Source organism: Macaca mulatta, chromosome 16 (assembly GCF_049350105.2).
Source record: "Macaca mulatta isolate MMU2019108-1 chromosome 16, T2T-MMU8v2.0, whole genome shotgun sequence".
NCBI lineage: Eukaryota > Metazoa > Chordata > Mammalia > Primates > Cercopithecidae > Macaca > Macaca mulatta.
Genome location: NC_133421.1, coordinates 79,693,870 through 79,717,271, shown reverse-complemented (window position 1 = coordinate 79,717,271; position 23,402 = coordinate 79,693,870). Strand labels below are relative to the sequence as shown.

The following is a 23,402-nucleotide window of genomic DNA, read 5'->3' as shown; positions in this document are numbered from 1 at the left end:
AAATTCCTGCTTTAGAACAGTCCCCAGAAAAAGAGTGAAATAATTGAGGATAGCGTGGCCCCAAGCATATGGCATGGTACCTGGCACAGAGTTGATACATAACAACAACTGTGTGAATTGAAACCATTTATAGGTTCAGGAAGAGGACATACAGAGATAAGAAGAAGAAATTGGCTTGACTTGCCTGTTCGTACCCCTGTGTTCCATATAGCAACGTAGGACCAAAGTAGCTGGTTACAACATGAGAAAAGCAAAAGAAAGAAAATTTTCATATGTTCTGGTGGAAATGAGACTAAAAACCTTTTCTCATTAAGTTTTAAAATCGGCTTTAACTTTTTAAAAGTCAATTTTAAATTCAAATCAATTTTAAATTGAATTAACTTTTTAAACTGAGGACTTTTATATTACCAAGCCATATTAGACCTATGTATTTTAAGTCAGTTAAGTCATAGGACTAAAATTGGCCACTGGGTGAAACTATTGTGGTACAATGGTCAGAATCACATAAATAAACGGGTCATGCCACCTCCTTAATTTTTTTCCTAAGGTTCCTCGTTAGAAAAAAAAAAAAAAATCACTTGACTTGACTTTGATTTCTTTTCGATGGCAGTCACTAACCATTTTGAACATAGCCAAAGCGTACCATAAATTACCCAAAACAGGTAACTTTTCTTTCCATAGAGGACAAAATTTAATGAATAATTTGGAATTAACCCTGGTGACAAGCTTTAATCCCCTGGGAATGTTACCATTTCTAAAGTGCCTGTTATGAGTTAGTTGTTTCAATTTCATTGCCCCAATATCCCTAAGACAGGGGTCCTCAACCCCCAGGGCAGGGACCAGTACCAGTCCATGGCCTGTTAGGAACCGGGTCGCACAGCAGGATGTGAACAGCACAGCCGGCAAGCGAGCATTACCGCCTGAGCTCCTCTTCCTGTCAGATCAGCGGCAGCATTAGATTCTCATAGAAGCACGAACCCTATTGTGAACTGCACATCGGAGGGATCTAGGTTGTGCGCTCCGTATGAGAATCTAACCAATGCCTGATGATCTGAGATGGAACAGTTTCATCCCCCCTCTCTCCTCCATCCATGAAAAAATTGTCTTCTACAAAACCAGTCCCTGGTGCCAAAAGGGTTGGAAACCATTGCCCAAAGAGCTCTTTATCACAGCTATCATTGATCCAACTTGAAAAGAAAATAAAAATTTTGTAGTGGTAAGGTGCCTTGGCCTAGACCACTGGTTTTCCAACTTTTTTCTTTTTCTTTTACTTTTTTATTTCTTTCTTTCTTTTTTTTTTTTGAGACAGAGTCTTGCTCTATCGCCTAGGCTGGAGTGCAGTGGCATGGTGTGATCTCAGCTTCACTGCAACCTCTGCCTCCGGGGTTCAAGCGATTCACCTGTTTTAGTGTTTGACATTTCCTTTTACATAATCCCAGCTGTTAAACTAAAGATCAGATCATACATTGTCATATTTTCGTTATTCTTCTTTTGTTCATTGTTGGTACTTTTCTGATTTAATTCCTCATGAAAAGAACAAATAACATTTGTGGTAGCACTTTGGAACTTAAACAAGCCTTTTACATCAATTGTCACATTTTGTTATTTATTTATTTATTTATTTTGAGACAGAGCCTCACTCTGTCATCCAGGCTGGAGTGCAGTGGCACAACCTCGGCTCACCACAACCTCTGCCTCCCGGGTTCAAGCGATTCTCCTGTCTCAGCCTCCCGAGTAACTGGGATTACAAGCACCTGCCACCACATCTGGCTAATTTTATTTTTGTATTTTTAGTAGAGACAGGGTTTCACCATGTTGGCCAGGCTGATCTCAAACTCTTGACCTCAAATGACCCCCCACCTTGGCCTCCCAAAGTGCTGGGATTTTAGGTGTGAGCTACCGTGACTGGCCTCCTTAAGATTTTTCTATGACAGAAGTAAAAGAGGAAAGAGTACACTGTAGTGGTTGGATAGTGAATGAAAGAAAAACAGATGCTGGAATTGAAACCCTGGAATTTGAGTTTCCCTATCTGTCATATACTAACATATCGCTTAATTTACCTGAGTCTTAGTATTCCTATTGCTGTAATAAGAATTCTACTACTACTTCCTCTCACTACTCTCACAGAGTTGTTTTAAAGATAATGTCTGTAATCCCAGCACTTTGGGAGGCTGAGGCAGCTGGATCACCTGAGGTCGGGAGTTCAAGACCAGCCTGACCAACATGGAAAAACCCTGTCTCTACTAAAAATACAAAAAAAAAAAAAAAAAAAAAAAAAAAAAAAAAAAAAATTAGCCAGGTGTGGTGGCGGGTGGCTGTAATCCCAGCTACTCAGGAGGCTGAGGCAGGAGAATCGCTTGAACCCGGGAGGCGGAGTTTGCAATGAGCCGAGATTGCACCATTGCACTCCAGCCTAGGCGACAGAGTGAAACTCTGTATCAAAATAAATAAATAAATAAATAAATAATACACTGTGACAATTGATGTAAAAGGCTTGTTCAAGTTCCAAAGTGCTACCACAAATATTGTTTGTTATTTTCATCAGGCATCAAATCAGAAATTGTACCAACAGTGCACAAAACAATAACAAAAAGATGCCAGTGATCTTTAGTTTAAAAGCTGCAATTACGTAAAAGGAAACACTAAAACGAGGTTTATAAGGACCTTCAGAAGCCCAGTCATCCTCAACGTGAATGCACTAATCGTTTCTAGGATAGGAAAACTGCCACATTTTTTCCCAACTTAAATAGTAAACATCCTATTTCTTCAAGAGGCATTCTTCCATGGATGTTGAAAAAAAAAAACGATGAATAAATAACCTTTTTTATAAAATAATTTCTTGATCAGTAAACAATCTTAACAGCTTTTTGTCTTAAGCAGTGCAGTTTTCTTTTATTCACAGAACACTGAAAATATTTTACCTTTAAAACAATTTTCTTGGGCTCACCTCTGGCTTTTGTTTGATACTTTTTCTGAAAATATGCATTTGACTTCACTAGTAATATGTGTTCTGAACCAATGAAATGCAGAATTTACTATGCAATAAATGGCAAGCAAAATATTTTAGTGGATGACTTCAGACCATTGTTACTCTTCATTAACTAATTATAAGAAAAAATAAAAATTAAGATTGTTTCTACCTTCTCACAAAAATTCTCATTGTTAAGTATTTCCATATCAAGAGCAATGTTTCTAACAAATCAATATTTGTATAATATTTATATTATCTTGAATTAATTAAATACTTTTTAAACTAAAAAACCTGTCAAGGCCTATTGGGCTCTAATTTTATTGACATTTTCCCCATCAAATAAATGGTGTCACAGTTCAATATTTGGTATAAAAGGCAACGAACTTCCATCTGTCATTAGGACTATAAAGAATCGTTGCCTTTTTCCCCATCAATAAAACATTACTTTCCTTAGATTTGGTATTATCTTTGTTCAATGGAGTGAAATCTTTATTGATTTCTGTTGGTAAAGTTCTGTTTGTGTTTATTGATTTTGATGGAAATAACAAATTCTTATGCTGGAATATCTAGTGTTCTACCCATTGAATAAAGTGAAGATCTTCTCTGTGGTTTGCTTTTTTTATTCCTTACATGCTTTGATAGAGAAAGAAGAAGTTAGTGGTTGATGTATGAAATGGAATACTTCAATAAAATCAACCATCAGAGGCATAGAGCAGAATCGAGGTGGTAGGGTTTCGTTCTCCTTTATTATTTCAACGCCTGAGCATTTCTCAGAATTTAACTTGGAGTTATGTACAAAGGTGTCTTGACTAGTGGGTATGTAATCCAAAGAATGCGTTCATATAACTTAGCATCCCCAATGATAACACAGATATGAATTTATGGGGAATTGAGGTTCTTTTTTTTTTTTCCTCATACCATTGCTTTTTTATTCGCATACATTTAAGGGGTGCAGGTGCAGTTTTTTAAAATTATTATTTTACTTTAAGTTCTAGGGTACATGTGCACAACGTGCAGGTTTGTTACATATGTATACATGTGCCATGTCGGTATGCTGCACCTGTTAACTCGTCATTTACATTAGGTATATCTCCTGATGCTATCGCTCCCCACTCCCCCTACCCCCTGGCAGACCCCGGTGTGTGATGTTCCCCACCCTGTGTCCATGTGTTCTCATTGTTCAGGAATTGAGGTTCTTTAGAGGACATACACTACTGGTTAAAAGTCCATGGCTTTACTACAATGACCTAGTTCAAATCTAGCTATGTCATTTACTGACTGTGTGACTTCAGAACATCACGACCTCTCAGTGCTTCTGTTTCCTTATCGTAAAAATAAAGTCTGTTATGAAGACTCAATCAATATTTTTAAAGCATTTAGAACGGTGCATGGCACATGTTTAGAACCCTGTGTTGTGAAATTAAAAAATAAATGGAAAATGTCACATCTGCTGTAAAATGACACATGTTCCTTTGTTACTGGCAGGCGAGCATTGTGTAAGCGTCTCCGTGTAGTTGCATACGGTCCACAAAAGATTCAGAAATACTTTCTTTTTGTGACTTTGATGACAGAACATTTGAGATGTGGAAATAAGCCCTTTAGCAAGATGATGATGTCACCTGTCATTGTGACACTATCTTCATGATACAGAGAAAACATGGAGTCTTTGAAATACACAAAATCTACTCAACTAAGTAGCCTTGAAGGAAGATAAACTGAGGCAGAAGATTATGATGAAACCGTTGGCCAAACACAATCTAAGAAAGAAATAGAACAAAAATTTATAGAAGATGGTGCCAATAAGCAAGTAGTTTTCACAATATAGGTTTGGTATAAACATCTGAGGGTCTATTTCCTATCTTTAAATTTTATTATTATTATCAGTGATCAAGGAATTTTACTAGTGTTTCTTAATGTATCTCTGTCATTTTCCTCAGCTTAAAGGAGAGATAAGCTACATGAAAGCAGGGCAAACACCTGTGGAAAGTGGTTGGTGGATTAGTAAAATCAGCATAATTCCATGAGCAAAAGGATTGGGGTTAGTGTAGGGGACCTGGTTGCTATCCATTCAGCACCACTGCTCTACCGAAGGAAATGAAGCAAAGACCAGGGAATCTTACAGAATCCAAACTTATTAAAATGTCTACCATGAATGGATTCCTTTGTGTTTTGCTTTTAAAAAATAGAGGTAATCAAACATCAGATAGTCAACATGAGACTGAAAAATTATTAAAAGTTTAACACTTCCAAAGCTCGTTTGTGTGTATTAATCTCATTTTATGTGTGTTAAAGAAGCAAGCCATTCTATCACAACACGCATCAGGTGGATTATGACTCTCTCCTACCGCTTAGTGTACTCTTTGATGGCAGGAACTATGTCTCTATCATTTGTTTCATATTCTGAATGGACATGTCAGAGGTGGTATATTTGGATTGCACCAGTTTAACTAACTGAGACTACATGTCTCAGAATTCCATTCCCTTCATAGTTTCAGACCATGGGAGTCATTTTGCATGACTTATGTAAAGTGGAAGTGAACCAGTAGCCAATTCTTTTCACAACAAGTCACTGTAATGCACGAGGTGCTCAGGTGACCCGCGCAGTTTGTCACTGATACACTGGCACACATTATGGATTGGCAGGTGAGCCCACTGTGCCTACACATCCTGCTGCTCTCCTCTTTCAGTTTCTATGGCTCCCGTGTTACAGAGGGAGGGTACTGTGCTGCTGGCCACCCCTGTTATCCGGTTGGAGGCTCGAAAGCCATGGGACACCAACATGGGCTTCATTTCATCCTGTTGGCTTGTAGCTAATCCTCACTGGTTTCAATATGGTATCTTCCTCCACTTCACACCCCTATGTCCTTCCAGCTGCCTGCCCTACAATTCAGACTCCAGTGCCAGACACAGGGATGACATCTTCACATAGACTATGTGACCAACTGCATAAAGTCTAATTTTTAGGATATGTTTTATACACACACACACACACACACACAGAGTTGTGTGTCACTCAACAATGAGGATATATTCTGTCAAATGCATCATCAGGCAATTTTGATGCTGTTTGAACATCACAGAGTGTATATACACAAACCTAGATGGTATAACCTACTACACACCTAGGCTGTATGGTATAGCCTGTTACTCCTAAGCTACGAGCCTGGACAGCATGTGACTGTACTGAATGTTGTACACACTTGTAGCACAATGGTAAGTATTTGTGTTATCTAAACATAGAAAAGGTACAGTAAAAATATGGCTTTAAAATCTTATGAGCCCACCATCATGTATGCACCCCATCATTGCACAAACTGTCATTGTGCAGCACATGGCTATACACATCCATATGTGTATATGTATGTATATACACACATACATACAATACAGGTTGATCATAACTCTATGTCTATATAGTATATCTCTAATACATATATATAACATACAGATATATACACACACCATTTTGGACTTCTCCTTTTCACCTGCTATATATATTATATTATATGTCTCTTTACATATTTAATATATATAATATATATAATCCCAGCTACTCGAGAAGCTGAGGCAAGAGAATTGATTGAACCTGGGAGGTGGAGGTTGCAGTGAGCTGAGATCATGCCACTGCACCCCAGCCTGGACAACAGAGCAAGATTCCATCTCAATAATAGATATACATATTCTCCAAGCAGTTCTGCTTCTCTAATCAAACCTTGACTGTTCGAACCTATTAACTGTTTGTTGAGGGAATGTGTAAATGAATGAGGGAAATAGCTTTATTTTATAGGTGAAGAAACTGATGATGGAGCATTACTGACTTTCAGATAATAATAAATGTATAATAATAGGAAGACAGCAACTCCTGACTTTGGGCCCAGTGTTCTTTCTACGGATCCACAAATACCTCTTTTAGTCTATCTTACTTATCCCCCAGTATAGAGAAGAACCGAGTCTTTGTAGGTGAATTTCTACTACAATCTTAAGCACTCCATCCAGGCGTGAAAAGATGTTCCGGCCACCGACTCCATAAAGACAGTGGCAGCAAGTTAATACCAATGTATAAAGCACAGGGAATGGGCAACTTCAAAAGAGGGGAGAGCCTTGACAAGCAATTACCGTGTTTTTGGTGTTAGTTGTAGTTCCATTTCTTGGAAATACCTACCTTACCTCTGAACCAAGGGTCTTTGATAAGTAGGAAAACACTAACTAGCTTCTTTTATCTCTTCTCTGCTCTCCACATGTTCAATTAAATTCTCCTCTCTAGAATCAGTCCCAGGTAACTGGGAAAGAGTTCAGTATCAGAACTATAGTTTCAAGTGATTTGGGGGCCTAGAAATGGACACTAAAAACATTCTCCCATTTAAGTTACTCCCTAGGTCATACTCACTTTTGTATTCCATTTCACCCCCTGCCACTCTGCTTTTATCTTCACACCAAAAACCTTACACTCTGAACACTGAACTTCTCACATTTCCCCAAGTCTGTTAGGCTCTTTATAAATAGGCAGACAACTTTTCTTCCTTCTAGCTAAAACCTAAGTACTGTATTACTTCCACAATAAAACTTCCCTTGATTTCCCAGGCACAGTTATTTTTTCTGTGAGTGGCTTCCTTTGCTAGGCTTTGATTTCCCCAATGTCAGGGAGCTGATGGACTAATCTTTACATGCCCTACTGGCCAATAGAATGAGTCACACTGCACCTCTACCTAGAAGAAAGGAAAGAACATTCGCTCAATTCATGAAGCCAAAGTGTAAAAGACAACAACCTTCTGTTTACTGAGTGGCAGCATGGTCACTGAATGCTACTATTTCGATGTCTAAAATAACCAGGTCCACAATATTGTATTAATGGTATAGCAATTATCATGGTATTACTTTGTGAATAATTAACACAGACACTTATTTTACAGAAACACACACATGCACATACAGAGCATAGTGACTCTGAACAACTAACGTCTCGAGGACACAATTTTGGACTTCTCCCTCTCACCTGTTAACTCTGCTAACTCTGTACCCCTGTGCTTCTGATGCACAAGCTGCCCCAACAGAGCACAACTAAATTCCATACACAACTCGAGAAACAGTACCCACTGCTTACAAGAGCAAAAACAGGGATGAGCTAACTCAATAGTGCAGAAACACACAAACAATATTCTGCCTACAGCAATATAATGCATACAAACATTGTCCTGATTTCTACTGTACTTGATTCCTGTGTGTGGAAAGTGCATTTTGCTTCTGTTTGGTTTTGTTTGGGTCTGTGATTTGCTTTGTTTAGTTTTTTCTCTCTGAATGTTTCTTTAGCTTTTAACCTCCAAGCGCAAATGGCCTAATCTTATCTTCAGCTCCATATTGTTATCTAATACAGTTAAATAAAATTTTAGTCATGAGGAAATGAAACCACCTCCTATTCCCATAAAGCCTAAATTTAAATGTGTGTAAATCATAAGGCTTAGATAATTTGTTCAAATTAGCCACACCACGTACTCCTTGGGCGTGAGGTTGAACCACCCACAAATTGGCTCAATTCTGATCCAAATGAAAGGCAAGTTGAAAAATAAAGAGGGTTCTTGATATGACAGTCCTGGTGCATAACTCATCATCTCTAACACTCTGGCACTTTCCCAAATTTTGGTTGCAAGTCTGGGAAGGATTTTGCTTTCTCAATAAAATAAATAAATAGAACTCAATAACAGACTGCAAGAACACTAACAGGTCAGCTAAGAACCAAATTCATTCATCAGATATGGCTAAGTGTGCCTTGCGCTTGCTGACTGGTGAGAGTTACTAAGTCCTAGTTTAGCAGACCCTATGTGCTGTCTTCAGTATAGGAAAACCTTGAATCAGAGATCTAGCAAACAATTTTGTGGTCCAGCCATTAGGCCAGGTACCTTGTTATGTGAGCTTACTTTAGATTATTTTCCCAAAGTAGAGATAGAATGTCCTGAATTACCCATTGTTCGGCTCAGCCTCACATGAGATGAGGAGAGTGCATAGTTGTGAAAAGACTGGCCAAGTTTGTGGGTGAGCAGATATTTTTCTGGGGCAGAGCCAACTAACTAATCAAGTACTAACCAAACCCAGGAATTTTCCCTCACAAAATTCATCCTTTAATAGTACTTCTCAAAATTTTCCATTAGAAAAAACCTTTCAAAGCAGAAGAGAAATGAGTACATTACCCCTATTACTACCCGAAATCCGGGAGTATTTGAGGATAAAGGACAAATGACTGTGCCTGAGCTCAAAATATTCCACAGTCTTATGATATTTTTTATTTTAGTCTTAAATATAAAGATATATTTACTGTTGGATGTATATTCATACCTGCATTATGAAAATAATTTTTAAAGTGTTTATCAGTAAAATTACTTAGTTCTTTTACTCCCCATCCAAGTTATTGAGTGAAATTAATGCTTCTAAAAGGTATACGATGTTATTCTCATGGTTTCTCAGAGATCTTGGTATGTTGCTACTACTGTAAACACAGTTATTCAGAGGCAGGACTCATACATGTGAACTGCATGGAAACATGGAGGAAATTATATAACAGCCAAAATATATGATATGGATAGTGATTTTAATGGAAGAGGAAGCAATGTCACAGTGTCTCAAAAATAACTTACTCTTTACCTCAATTAAAAAAAATCATTTTCTCTCTAACCAAGTTGCATTACAAAAAAGCCATAGCATTAAAAATGCTGTATTGCCAGATGTGGTAGCTCACACCTGTAATCCCAGCGCTTTGGGAAGCCGAAGTGGGTGGGTTACTTGAGGCTAGGAGTTTAAGACCAGCCTGACCAACACAGTGAAAACGCATTTCTACTAAAAATACAAAAATTAGCCGGGCGTGGTGGTGGGTGCCTGTAATCCCAGCTACTTGGGAAGCTGAGGCAAAAGAATTGCTTGAACCTGGGAGGCGGAGGTTGCAGTGAGCTGAGATCGTGCCACTGCACTCGAGCCTGGGCAATAGAGTGAGACTCCATCTAAAAAAAAATAAAAATAAATCATAAAATAAAAATGCTGTACTAAATTAATGGATGCTTCCATACGCAAATGATGGCATTTTTAGGCAGCTCCATTTTATGAAATTTAATACTTATATGATTACTAAAGTATGATTCTTAATTTCTCTTACAGAAATGGAAGCTTGAAACATATAATGTCTAATAACTGGATGGCAAAAGACAATCAGGATGAAGTTGGATTCTGTTATCGTGATGTTTAATTTTATGTGTCAACTTAGCTAGGCTATGGTACCCAGTTGTTTGATAAAACACCCATCTGGATATTGCTAGGAAGATACATATTAGATGTGAGGAACATTTCTCATCTGTAGACTTTCAGAAAAGCAGATTATTATCCTCCATCATGTAGATGGGTCTTATCTAATCGGTTGCAACCCGTAAGAGCCTGGGAAAGGAGGTCTGCTTCAAAAGTGTAACATACAAATTCCGTCCAAGTTTCCTATTCAGGCATACTCTGCAGATTTGAACTCACTACTGCAATGTCAACTCGTACTAGAATTTCTACCAGCCCGCCCTACAGATTTCATACTCGCCAGCCACCATAATTGCTTTAGCCAATTCCTTAAGATCTCTCTGTGTTTTTCTCCCTCTCGCTCTCCTGTATCCTGTTTCTTCTGTTTCTCTAGAGATCCTTGACTAATAACCAAACGTTAGGAGAAGAAAAAGACCATTTTAAGAGAACTGTCAGAGTTGCTGACAGTGGAAAATCTTGTAATAGAGTTCATAGTGAAAATGGTATTTCAGTGTCTAAAAGTTTTTTTTTTTTTTTTTTTTTTTTTTGTTGAGACAGAGTCTCGCTCTGCCGCCCAGGCTGGAGTGCAGTGGCCGGATCTCAGCTCACTGCAAGCTCCGCCTCCCGGGTTCACGCCATTCTCCTGCCTCAGCCTCCCGAGTACCTGGGACTATAGGCGCCCGCCACCTCACCTGGCTAGTTTTTTTTTTGTATTTTTAAAGTAGAGACGCGGTTTCACCATGTCAGCCAGGATGGTCTCGATCTCCTGACCTCGTGATCCGCCCGTCTCGGCCTCCCAAAGTGCTGGGATTACAGGCTTGAGCCACCGCGCCCGGCCTAAAAGTTCTTAATTCCACAAGCATGCCCAGGACAATATTAACCTGCCTCAAACCTGGCTATCATCCTCTTGCCTTCCTGGAAAAAAGTTCAATTGGTTGGTGTGCTAATTGTACCTTAGGTTATGATGGTGCTGGATCACTGCATGGCTCTTAATTATTTACAGACATGCCTTTTTCTGCCAGGCTTGGGGCAGGGACCAGGTCTTTGTTATCTTTGTCCCCAGACTGTCCAGTACAGTGGCACTTAATAAATGTTTATTGATTGCGTGAGAACATGGCTCTGATTTAAAATGGGATATAATAAAAAATTAAAATTTACCTAAATAAGAAGTGTTTTTGGTCATGTTTGCTAGAACACACATTTTTCTTAAAAAAAAAAAAAAAAAAAAAAAAAGATAACTGAATATTTGTTTCTCACTTAAAAGGAGAGCAAATCTTACAAAATACAATCTGAAGCCATGTAACCACTTGGAGTCTTTAAAGCTATTTTTGTATAAGGAAAATAAAATTAGGAATGGAGGTGATCTTTCTGGAACATGATAAGGTAAAAATCACCTTTTTTATGCGGAGTTGTTGGATAGATCTAATTTGGGACTGTTTCTTCCCCAGATGATTGAGTTTTTAAAATTTTCTTATATACACCTGTCAGCAGTTTCAGATCTAGTTTTAGGAGGGGGAGAATGCAGAGCCACGGTAGCTGGTAAAAGTTGCATTTAATAGTGAGAAGCCTCTATTAGAATGTTATGTTTTGCATCCAAATCCTTGATTTCAGAGTAGAACTTTCTGGAGCAAGGTGAGGGAAAAAATCTGATCCTATCTTTTTCATTTAAAAGCAGCTATACAAAAAATAAAGTCATCCACCCCTTGTGCTTAACAGAGTGAAAGAACTGCAAAGCCTAGAGTCCATAGGGCCTAAAGCATAATGATAAAAAGAATTCTCCTCCTGGTCTGCAGAGGCTAACCAGCTAAGAAAGCAAAATGTAACTATCTTTGTACAGGAAAGCATTCTTCATGCAATGCATTTCAGAGTACCTCATGCAATGCATTTCAGATAAACCATCATTTTGTTTTTCTGAAGCTGGGACTTTGGGCCTAAAAAATTTATCCAAGAATCAGCTATTTGAGTTTACTTTCACTTCCCATAGACATTTCAGAAGATGAGTCCTTATTACCATGGTTTCCAGCAAGGGGACCATTTGGAGATGCCAAAGCTGATGGATGGACTCACCAAAATTCAAGGAAAAAACAAAAACAAAAACAAAAAAACACCTAATAAGGAAAGAGGCATTTGGAGAAAGACTTCTAATTCTTTTTACTGTACATAAAATCTACTTTTACTTAGATTTCTTAGTTGCCTGTCTCTTGACAACATCTGGTTTGAGCTACAGAGGGCCTGGCTTCTGTGTTGAGATTTGTGTTTCCCTTATAAGTTTCATGTTGGTGAGCATGTTCTTAGCCTCAGCACAGCCTTGATGTTCAGAAACCTTTTTCTTTACTCCATTGGGTACACTGGAGGAGCCTGTCTTCATTTGCTCTCATGCTTACGCTAATTCTGCTCATTCTCACATCTATATTTGTTCACTTCTATCATCAGCCTGTCATCCACAATACTCCTATCTCTCCACCTGTCTAAATCTACACTTCCCATGGTCTTTTCTAACCTCCAAAACCTTCTCTGACACTTGTAGCTTGCAGAATCATATCTGTATTGGTAAAAATTATGGCACATCTAAATGACCTCACGGATTCCTTGCTACTCTCACTCCTGCAATTTTGCTTCAGCCACACTGGCCTCTGCTGTTTTGTTAACTTGCCAGGCACACCTCAGCTTTAGGGCTGTTCCATCTGCCTGAACTGCTCTTCTCCAAGGATTCTACATGGCTCACTTCCTTGCCACCTCCAGGTCTTTGGCTAAATATCACCCCCTTAGTGAAGACTTCTTTGACATTCCATTTATCAATGGAAAATGTTGGGAGGTAGCTTTGAAAATGGCTCCCAATGATCTTCTTCTGCTGGAACTCAAGTTCTTACATAAGGACAAGTGGTGGGCTTTACTAATTTAACAAAGAGAATACCTGGATTGTTTTGGTGCCAAATATTGATTTCAATGCCCTTTACATATTTTGCCTCAAATTATACATTTTTTCCATTTCTAATTTTCAATTAATTTATATCCAAGTCTTAACTTGTACTCACCACTAAGCTATATAATAGAAGAAACACGTATTTTTCAATATCCTCGAAGACTCTTGTTCTCTCCCAAGTTGAAATTCTTGTTGAGAAAAACATATCAAAATCAAATATTGCATTCCCCTCCCAATGCAGTCTTTTCTTCCAGTTTCAAATGTTATCAGGGTCCTGTTGTGTATGAGACTAATAATCTTAGATTTATCACAATTATCATGTTCTAAAAATAAACTTAAGCAGGATTACATCTCTTAGTTACTCAAGCTCTCTCTCTCTCTCTTTCTCTTTCTCTCTTGCTTTTGACTTGAATTGAACTCTGGACCTTGTTCACTTTTAAATTCTTTTTGGCTGAATTTCAGGAATTCCTTGAACGTATTCTGCAAAACAGCTGTGGTTTGGGTACTTCATGTTCCTTTATTGGTTAAAATCTGACATAAAGAGTGGCTGGTCTACATTTCCCATACTAAAGTAACAAAGGTGCATTCATGTATTTTTTTTATTCTTAAGAATCTGGCTCTCACTAGCCATAGGAGTAATATTTAGCAGAAATACTCTAGTACTCTTTTTCTAAAGACCTTTCAGTCCATATAATATGCATGATCACAATTCATCTGGCTTATAGAAAAGTTATTATTTACTACCTAAATATAACAACAAGGGAAACTGTTCAATTATATATGTTAGAGAATTCATGGCATCCAGAGAGCAAATTTTTACAAGCTCACACTTTTCTGAATAAATACTCAAAATAAAATGTTAAGATTTTAATTGATAAGAGAAAAAAAAAAAAGCTTTAAAGGGATTAAGGTGAAAACAAAAGGAGAAAATTCTTCACTTTCAATTTATGTTAAAATAAATGCAGAAAAAATGGATCTTTTATTTCCTTTCAATGATTATACACAACTCTAAAAACTAGTCAATGTATATTTTCTCTGAGTGTTTTAAGGGAGGGGGCATAAAATACATATTTTTCAATATTTGCAGTTATATGTTCATAAGTGCATAAAGATGCAATAATCTGGTTCTGAAAGACATGACAGAATACTCCATATGGTATGAATATAATAAAGCCACTTTTAGACATTTACAAATATAATAGCAGGCAAGGGCTGTTTAACAGACTCCGTAAACACCAATGTGAGACTACTTTTGACCAAAGCTTCAAAATAATTTAAGGACACACTGCTTGATTCCTACTTAAAGCAGTTGGATAAAAAATTAAATTATCTTCATTGCATTTAATTGATCATTAATATTTACATTGGCTGGAAACAGAGCGTTGCTGCTCTCCAAACACAGATGCCAGCAAGAGCAAAACATAGACTGAATGACGCTGTATCCATAGCAATAATAGCACTTACCTTTATTCACTGTCCCCACAGAGAATCTATGAGCTAGGTGCTCTCAGCTGGGCAATAGTAAGAATGCTCTTTAGTTAATAATAAAGGAAAGAAAAGCTCCAGACACCAAGAACCTGGGTTAACCATTGACACTGGTTTGTTCCTACAGTTCCTCCCTGGGATCTACATAGGTAGCCCCTGGCATCTTATCAAGCAAGCCATAGCCAGTCAGCTGTGGCAGCGATTACCTCACCACCTCTGTATCGCTGGAGGAGGTACAGTGTGAAGGTCACCCAAGTATATCCTGACCAAGGTTTTACTTGATCAGGGATACAAAGGAAGAAGATTTGCTGGGCCAGAAATACGCTCAACGATGCCAGTAAGTGACTCAGATATTTACAAACAGGATTGTTGAGAGATGACCTATGGAAATGCCCATGCTAGTTTTCAGACTCTGTTGGAACAGTACAAATAAATCCTTTTCATCAGAACTGTTTGTCTACATCTTAGCAGCTGAGGATTGGGATTGCATGCTGATGAAAAGTGAGACAGGCTAATGACAGGTAGTTAAGCATCCATTCATTCTTTTATTTACCAAACCTTTAATGGTTATTTGTCCTGTGCTGCACAGTTCCACAGAACTGGAGTTCACAGCTGATGAGCCCTCTGACTAATCAACATGGATGGCAGAAACTGGGGTTGGAAAGTCTTCCTTTCCTCAATGCCAGGAATCAGAGACTGAGATGGCGAATGCAATGCACGCTGTGGTATGGGTTTTGCCTGGCAGTAAGTCCTAATGGGTTAAATAAAATGGTGAGGTGGTCATGTGGTCAGTTATCTCCAGGAGGTAGAAAAGTGAGTGATCAAGGAAGAGGTACGTTTATAATGCTACAATCAAGAGAAAGAGCCAGAAAATGTGAAAAGCAGCCATAGGGAACTAAAGAAATAACCACCCGAAGCTCTTCAGAACCTGGGGGAGTTGTGTCCAGGAGTGCTCAACAGAAGTGTTATGCTAACAAGGAATTACTTTTTCCCTTACTCCACAGAGCAGTGGCAGCCAGGGGATCTAGGGAACCGCGTCAGGCTTGGTTAACACTGCAAATTTAAGAGGACTTTTCTAGGTTCTTGCTGTTTGAGGGCTGTTAGAGTTTTGTTTCTGTTTTTTAAAGCATACACACTTGAGGAAGTGGACTTCTATGTTGGCACCACCACTTACTAGCTGTGTGACACTGAGAAGCTGCTTAACCTTTCTGCTACTCCATTTTCTCATCTGTCCAATGGGGATGATAATAGCAACAACAACAACACCTACCACAGATAGATAATTCGTGTTCCAAACTCTTAGCTGTCACTAAGGTATTCACATTCCGATAGGAAGACCTGTTTTGCAGCTTCTTACACAATATCTGCAGAAGAGTTTGAACACCCCAAAGGACCTATCTTTTCAGTCATCAATAAATCTCAGGTAAGCCGTGAATACAGAGGTTGCCTTTTCTGTTAAAAAAAAAAAATTGAAGACTAAACAAATGCCTACATTTCCATGACAATTGCAGCAACTCTCATTGTGGTTTATCCATGATGTTATTCAATATTATCACTTAACGCTGCTCGATTACTGCCTTGTTTGAAAGCACAGCACACTTTGTTAGAGTTCTATCCCAAAAGACTTTTTAAACAAAAAACACAAAAATTGACAAGACTCCCTCTGCTCTGCAAAAACAATTTCAGGAAAGGTGATTTTGTGTGGGTGAGCGTTTGGATTGATCTGAGAAGATGAGGCATCTAAACACAGCGTAAAAACAGACCATGGAGAAGAGCAAGATAGGAGGCAAGATGGGGAAACTGGATGGATTCCCAACTCCAACTGAGTCAGATCGTCACTGCGTGGCTTCATTTCTTTGTTTGAAGTAAATTCCCAGAATATCAGACACACCCATACTTACATGTAAGTAGAAAAACATTTTCTAAAGCCAAATAAATAAAAATGATATCTGGATTGGCTTTTCTGTTACATGTCTATGCCTCCTCAGCCTACCTTAACTGAAAATTAACTTCACTGAAGTTCAGCTTTTGTGAACTTTAATCCTCCCCCAAACAGAAAGAGAAACTGAGGCAAATTGAAGTGGCATGTTCAAGATTTGTCAAATTACAAGAATTTGTTACTTGAATGTAGAAATCTAAGTGATAAATAATTGTCTTTTTCAATAATCTGTAATGTATTGCTGTTCTGACATTTCAGTATTGGCCTAAGAGGAAGTTACATTGTACAAAGGGGTTACTTATTAGAGAGAACACTCTAACTCCAGCATTGGAAGACTGTGACTTGCCCCCAGTTTTTGTAAGGACTCCAAGCTAAGAATGGTTTTCACAATTAAAAATAGTGGGGGGGAAATTAAAAGAAGAAGATTTGTGACATGAAAATAATATGAAATTCACATTTCTGTGTCTATAAATCATGTTTATTGGTACACAGGCCTATCTTTTTTTTTTTTTTTTTAACTTACTGTCAATGAAGGCTTCATATTACACAACAGAATTCAGTGACCTTCAAGACCTCAACAGAGACTGTGGTCCTTAAAGCCTAAAATATTTTGCATCTGGCCCTTTACAGAAAAAAAATAAGAAAAAAAAATCTAGCTAAGCCATAAAATCCACTCTTCTCCAAAGGAAGGTTCCTCTTTTCTGATTAATGATTTTCCTCTCACCGTTAAGTCCAAGTCAACTGCATTTCTATGACTTAAAATCCTATCTTTCCTTCAATATTCCTTTTACTAACTCTTTCCTTGCCTACTATAAATATCAATAAATAATTTCAAAAATAATAATAAAGAATAATACTCTTTAAAGGCACTATGTTTTTCATTCTATATATTTTAGCTTTTAGTTGCACGTCTTATTTCCTTTACTAAACTCTAAATATTAATGGGTAGGAACTTACTAAATCTTATTCATCTTTTTTTTTAAATTTTTAATTTTTGTGTGTTTTCAGATGGGGTTTTCCTGTGTTGTCCAGGCTGGTCTTGAACTCCTGGACTCAGGCAATCCTCCCGCTTCAGCCTCCGGAGTAGCTGGGACTATAGGCATGCGTCATCATGCTTGACTCCCTCATTCATCTTTGAGTCCAACCAAGTGACTAACAGAAAGCTAGAATTCAGTACTAATAATACTAAGCAATGAATGCTTTTCTGAATTAAGCAAACAAACGTATTAGGAAAATAAACCTGTTTGTCTTTTAGAGGTTTCTTCACCTTTTTCTTCAGTTTACTGTCTTAATGAGCTTCCCTATCACTGTCCATCGTCCATCTCTCCTGAGTCCCAAGACCCTCTTGCTGCCCTGATACCACAGCCTTACTAGGTTGTGCCCGAGTTGTCCTCTTGCTTCAGGATCCCAGTTCTCAAAATGTTCCTCTGAAGTGTCTCGATCACTTGAAGAGCTCTGTGTGTTTTATTGTGTTTCAAACCCTTCAGACCATATGGAATCAGAGGCAGAAGGAAAAGGGGGAAAAGAGCGAACTTGAGTTTTCTTCCTCAAGGAGCAATTTTCCTAAGATTGAAATGAAAATTCCCATTCAGCATTTTCCTAAGACGATGTACTGTACTTCAACAATTATTTAAATAAAATGGATGAAATTGGCTGTATCATTTGAAAGAATCTGATACATTGAATCATGCTACATTATCTCTCCCAGAGTGGGGAAAATGGAAAGAATACCTTAAAAAAATCTTTCCTGGATGTTTAAGTTATATAGGTTTATTGTAGATACTATGAATAAGAGTGCAAAGAGGGCAGTAAAAAACAATCACAAGTCTCAATTTTCTTTCGTCAAATTATTTCCAGTCATTTTCTCTACTGTCTTAAGATAAAGTTGAGATTCAGTCAGATTTACAATTTTGAATCTTGCTTTTTAACCCTAGTCAAGGAGCTCTTGTCTGAATGCAAAGGAATGCATTTCCAACCATGGAATTCCCAACATGCAGGAGCTTTGAGTGAAGCAGATTTTTAGAGCATGTGTACTGGCTTTTTAGTACTCTCCAATCACAGCCACATTGACTGATACGATCTACGCTACGTTTTGGGGATTACTTGAAACCATACCTTGAGAGAGCTTTATAAACTATCATGTATCCACCAGATGTGACCCAGCATTTGAAGGGCATCCCCAAGTATTAGGTAAATTCTATTCTTCTGCAAGAAGTGCTTATAAATTGAAAAGTTATCCTTCTCAAAAAAGAAAAAAAAAATGCTTTCCATGGGAATAGGAATTGTGTCGAAGGTAACTGATTTCATTTCAAAACATGCCCTCATTTTAAAGGCTAGTTTGCTCTTATTAATTCTTTTGCTATCCAAGGAGAGATTTCAAATAATTACTTGGATACTTCAAGCCCCAAACCCATAACTGGTTTCATTACCACATTGACTATTTTATTAGGAGGTATTTAAAGGAGATTAATCTGCTTTTATCACGTCCTCCGTTCTTAACTTTTCATAGAAGGCATAATCCTTTTCTTCCCAACTTGTGCTCTTTCAAACCTCAGGAATGAATTGCAAAAATGAATATTCTTATTGCCTCACTCCCTTCCAAGATAGCTTTTTCTAATGCTTTTCTTCCCCCTAAAATAAGAATTAAAAGTGATATTTCTTTTGACAGCTGGTAACTAATCCCACCTTAGCAGGAAGGAGAACAGGAAGCCAGCAAAGGAATTTTCCATTCCCGTCTCTTTTAATTTTCCCCCACATCAGGTATTTTTCAAAATCTAGACATTTCCATTGAGCTGTATATCTTCTTGTTTTGTCTACCAGAGTCACGTGTTCTTCAACTTCTCCTCTGCTGATGAGAAACCTGACTGAGTTTATGTTTGTATTTGGAGGAGGGAGAAATTGAGAACTTTTGAATCTCCAAAGGGAATATAATTGAAATGTGATGCCTTTGCTTATGCAAACAGACTTTTTTCCTTTTGTAAAGATAAAGTTCACACAGCTAGTCCATCAAACCACAAATCAGAATGTCTCATGTTGTAACAAGAGCTACAGCTTTGATTCCTACAGTAAGTCTCTTTTGGTCTGCCTGGCTGCCTTTCTCTATTCCTTTCCCATCTCTCTCCCTCCTTTTTTTTCTCCCTCCCATCCTTCCTTCATTCCTTCCTTTTTTTCTTCTGTTTAATTTAAGGACTCTGTATTTTACTATGCTCCAAGCCCTCCAAAATGCATAGAAGGTGCAGAAGATAAAGGAAAAATAATTAACTCAAATTTGTTTTTCCAAGGAGCAATTCAGTTCAGCATTTTCAAAAAGAAAACAATGTATTCAATTTTTTAATGAGGATTTTTTTAAACGATGAGATTAGTTTTCTAAAGCTAATGGCTTGCACAAAATGTGACCGAAAGGTATTTAGGTAACTTGATGTCATTTCCAATGAAACAGTGTATCTAAGATGATGTCTACAGTAACATGTTCAGTTACATACACTAATAACATCTCTCTAAAACTGAAGCAGACTTTTTCTGAAATGTGTATCTGACCCATATATGGCACACATTTGCCTGGAAGACAGTAGGTGAGAGGGGAGGGGTGGAAAAGTGAGGAGTAAGTTAGAAGGAATAAGTTAATGAGTGCTGGAAGTAGCTGGTAGAGGGAGAGCTAAGCAGAAGGAAACGGAATAAAATGTCCTTATGTTATTTAACAGCTGACAAAAGTAAGCAAAAGAGGAGAAACAGGGAGTCACAGAGCGCTCTGAATTTTCTTTATCAGAGTATGCGGGGGTTACTTATTCTGAAGATTTTTCACTTCTTCAGAAGGAAATTCTTCAATGGCATCAATTAGGTAGAAGCAGCCAAGCATAGGGGCAACATCACTAGAGAAAAATCAGAAAATGGAATTCTCCTGCGAACAGAACTAACCAGATGTTTGACCCTTGTCAAGACACTATTTCTTTGGATCTTAGTTTTCTACTGTGCAAAATAAAACGGTTGGATGCCCTCTATTATCTCTTCTAAATGTACAATTGTTTTCTTTCTTTCCTGCATATTACAATAAAATGAAACTACATAAATAAGGACATAAATTTTGTCTTATTTTTCTTCCACACAGAATACTCAAAGTTTGGCACAGGGCTCAGCCCCATAACATGTGATCAATAAATATATATTTAAGGAATGAATGAATCTATATAAGATGCTATATTTATACAAAGGCAAAAAGACTGATACATTGTTTCTTTTTAAAAAAGATTAATGTAGCCATTTGAATATTTAGTATAGGTGGTTGAATTGGATTCATGTAGACACAGTCTATTTGACAACAAAAAAATATAGTCACACTTATATAGTCTTATAATTTCATATGCTATTGCCCAAATGTAAGTGTTCTCATTAATTATGACTCTTCAAAATGGAACCGTTGGGTATATTTTTGCACATCTTCATCTCATTGTCATCTACACAGGTTGCTAATATTACATTGATTAAAATATAGATCTAGGTAGGCTAGAATGAAAAGAGTTACTGTTCATATTTTACAAGCTCAGAAATCCTGAATTTGGTTGTGGATTTGTATTGTGCTGCATGGAGATAAAATAGAACTTCAATTTTCTTTTTTTCCTTCTTTTTTTTTTTAGCCCCCAACAAATTGACTGGCTATATTTATAATGTTCAGTTGTTTCAATAGCTTGTAAACCACAATCCAACTTAGGAAAGAACATACTTCATGTTTTAACTATTTGCTCTGATTTGTGCATGAGACAAAAAAAATGAATGAGCCAAACTTAACAAAATTGTATAGACAAATGACTGCATACAATTATTCTAGAGAATTTATTTTGCATTTATGATTTCCTTTATCCTAATCTCTGCATTTCAAAAAACATAATATACTGTCTGTCACACACATGAACACACACATACACACACACACCCCACACACTACTATTTCAGATATATACATATTAAGGATTGGTAGAAAGATAAGAGGTTAGGTGTATGTATGTTTAATTCACTTTAAAACATTAAAATCTTTGCAAATGTGTTTATATAATGCTAAAATAACAAGATGGCAAATTAAAATATTTTTATTTAGCTTTTGATTTACATGTTATCAAATATGTAAATATTTAGTATTCTGTAAACTAAGCACCTGGGTGATAAATTATTTACTTCTAATAAAGATGCCTTAATGTTATATCAAATGGGCTATATATTATCTAATCCCAAGCCTAAACCACTACCATTTAAAAATTTAATGAAAATGAATTGGATATGAAAACAGTTCAATCTATGTTATAGAATAAAACTATAATAGACAAAAATAGCACCCTCAAAGATTATGTTTAATATTATCCCAAATAGGTAAATAAAATACGTGAGTTTTAGTGATTTACAAAACAGGTCTTTTAAAGTAAATTTAGAACAAATAAAATCAATGGTTTATCCACAAAGTATTTTAAAAAGGTCAGTGTTACAGATCATTACATTTCTAATACTGAATTTAGAATGGGGTTTAAATGAATTTGTTTTCTCCTCTTATGCAAATTGATATCTCTGTGGAGGGAGGGGTGATAAAAAAAAAACCACACAACAGTGCATGCATATGTGTGTGATGTGTGCACGTGTCTGCTTTAACTGAAAAACTAAGAAACTAATGAAATAACACTCCAGTTGTTTAAATGAATAGAATGTTCTCGAGCAGGTAAAATGTTAGGCTTTATTGAAAGTGAGATATAGGACTGTTAGCCCTGCGTTTCTGATTCCTGAGCCCACCAATTTTTCTTTGCCTGCCCAAAGAGCCAAAAGCCATATAATATCCCAGCAGAACAGAACATGTAAGGTTAACCTTCTCCTTCCACTTGAACCAATTTTCACAAAATGGAATCTAGTGGAAACACACACACACATACACACACACACACACACACACACACAGCTCCCCAAATGCACATTGAAAAGTAATCCATTTTTCACTCATCAGATAACAACACTTAATGACTTGGGTAACTCAGCTCCACTTTCCTATGGCCTTAATGAAAAGGCCAGTTCATTCCATTAGGAAATCAGTGAGATGAATCGTAATGAAAAACTGTGAAATTCTGCCAGGATTTAGCAAAGGCCATGAATAGCCCAGCTTAAAAGTTGAATTTCTTGTTTTCCTTCCTGTGTGGCTCTCTTTGAAAAGACAAGAAAATGGTACATTTGGGCTTCGGAAAATCCATCACAGAGTATGAGGCACTGCCAACTGGTTAGGTTCATCCTAGGTAAATAAAAACCATGGGGGCATTAGGAATACAATGACCAGAGGACAAATTTGAAAAAAAAGACAAAGCAGCATGTTGAGATTTTCTTGCTACTGTAGTGAGGGTGGAGAAGAGATCCTATTTCATAGAAAATAGCACTTGCAGGGCTCAGAGTCCTGGCACATTAAAGTGTTTGGTGTCTCGTGTGCTTGTCACCCATGTGTTCTTTTCTGTCAGCACACTGCTCTCAGTGAGTTACGCTGTTAGTTCCACTATAACGTGACATAGTGGTCCCCAAAATTACCATACTATGCATCATCTTCAGTAAAAATCACAGGACTTTCCACAAAACAGAATTGGGAGCATAACACTCAACAATGTTACCAGAAGTACATTTTTTAAAAAGATAAGGACCTTGGCTAAGCATGGTGGCTCATGCCTGTAATCCCAGCACTTTGAGAGGCCGAGGTGGGAGGATCACTTGAGGCCAGGAGTTTGAGACCAGCCTGGGCAACATAGGCAGACTCCCTCTCTACAAAACATATAAAATTTAGCTGGGCATGATGGTGCCTGTGGTCCCAGCTG

The 23,402-nt window shown here is 37.5% G+C and overlaps 1 protein-coding gene across 4 annotated transcripts in view; it reads right to left on the bottom strand.

Annotated features, from left to right (window-relative positions):
* The window catches only part of KCNJ16 (potassium inwardly rectifying channel subfamily J member 16), a 170,664-nt gene that overhangs the window by 44,966 nt on the left and 102,296 nt on the right, over window positions 1–23,402 (bottom strand). Inside the window, exons 1-2 of one of the 4 annotated variants that reach the window (XM_015120218.3) lie at window positions 14,619–14,690; window positions 13,267–13,342 (exon numbers count right to left, since the gene is read on the bottom strand). The exons of 2 other annotated variants lie outside the window; for them this stretch is intronic. The gene's annotated coding sequence lies outside the window, so the exon portion shown is untranslated. Of the gene's footprint in view, window positions 1–13,266; window positions 13,343–14,618; window positions 14,785–23,402 lie in introns of those variants that run through there. One more of the 4 variants, XM_001083706.5, reaches the window with a different exon arrangement.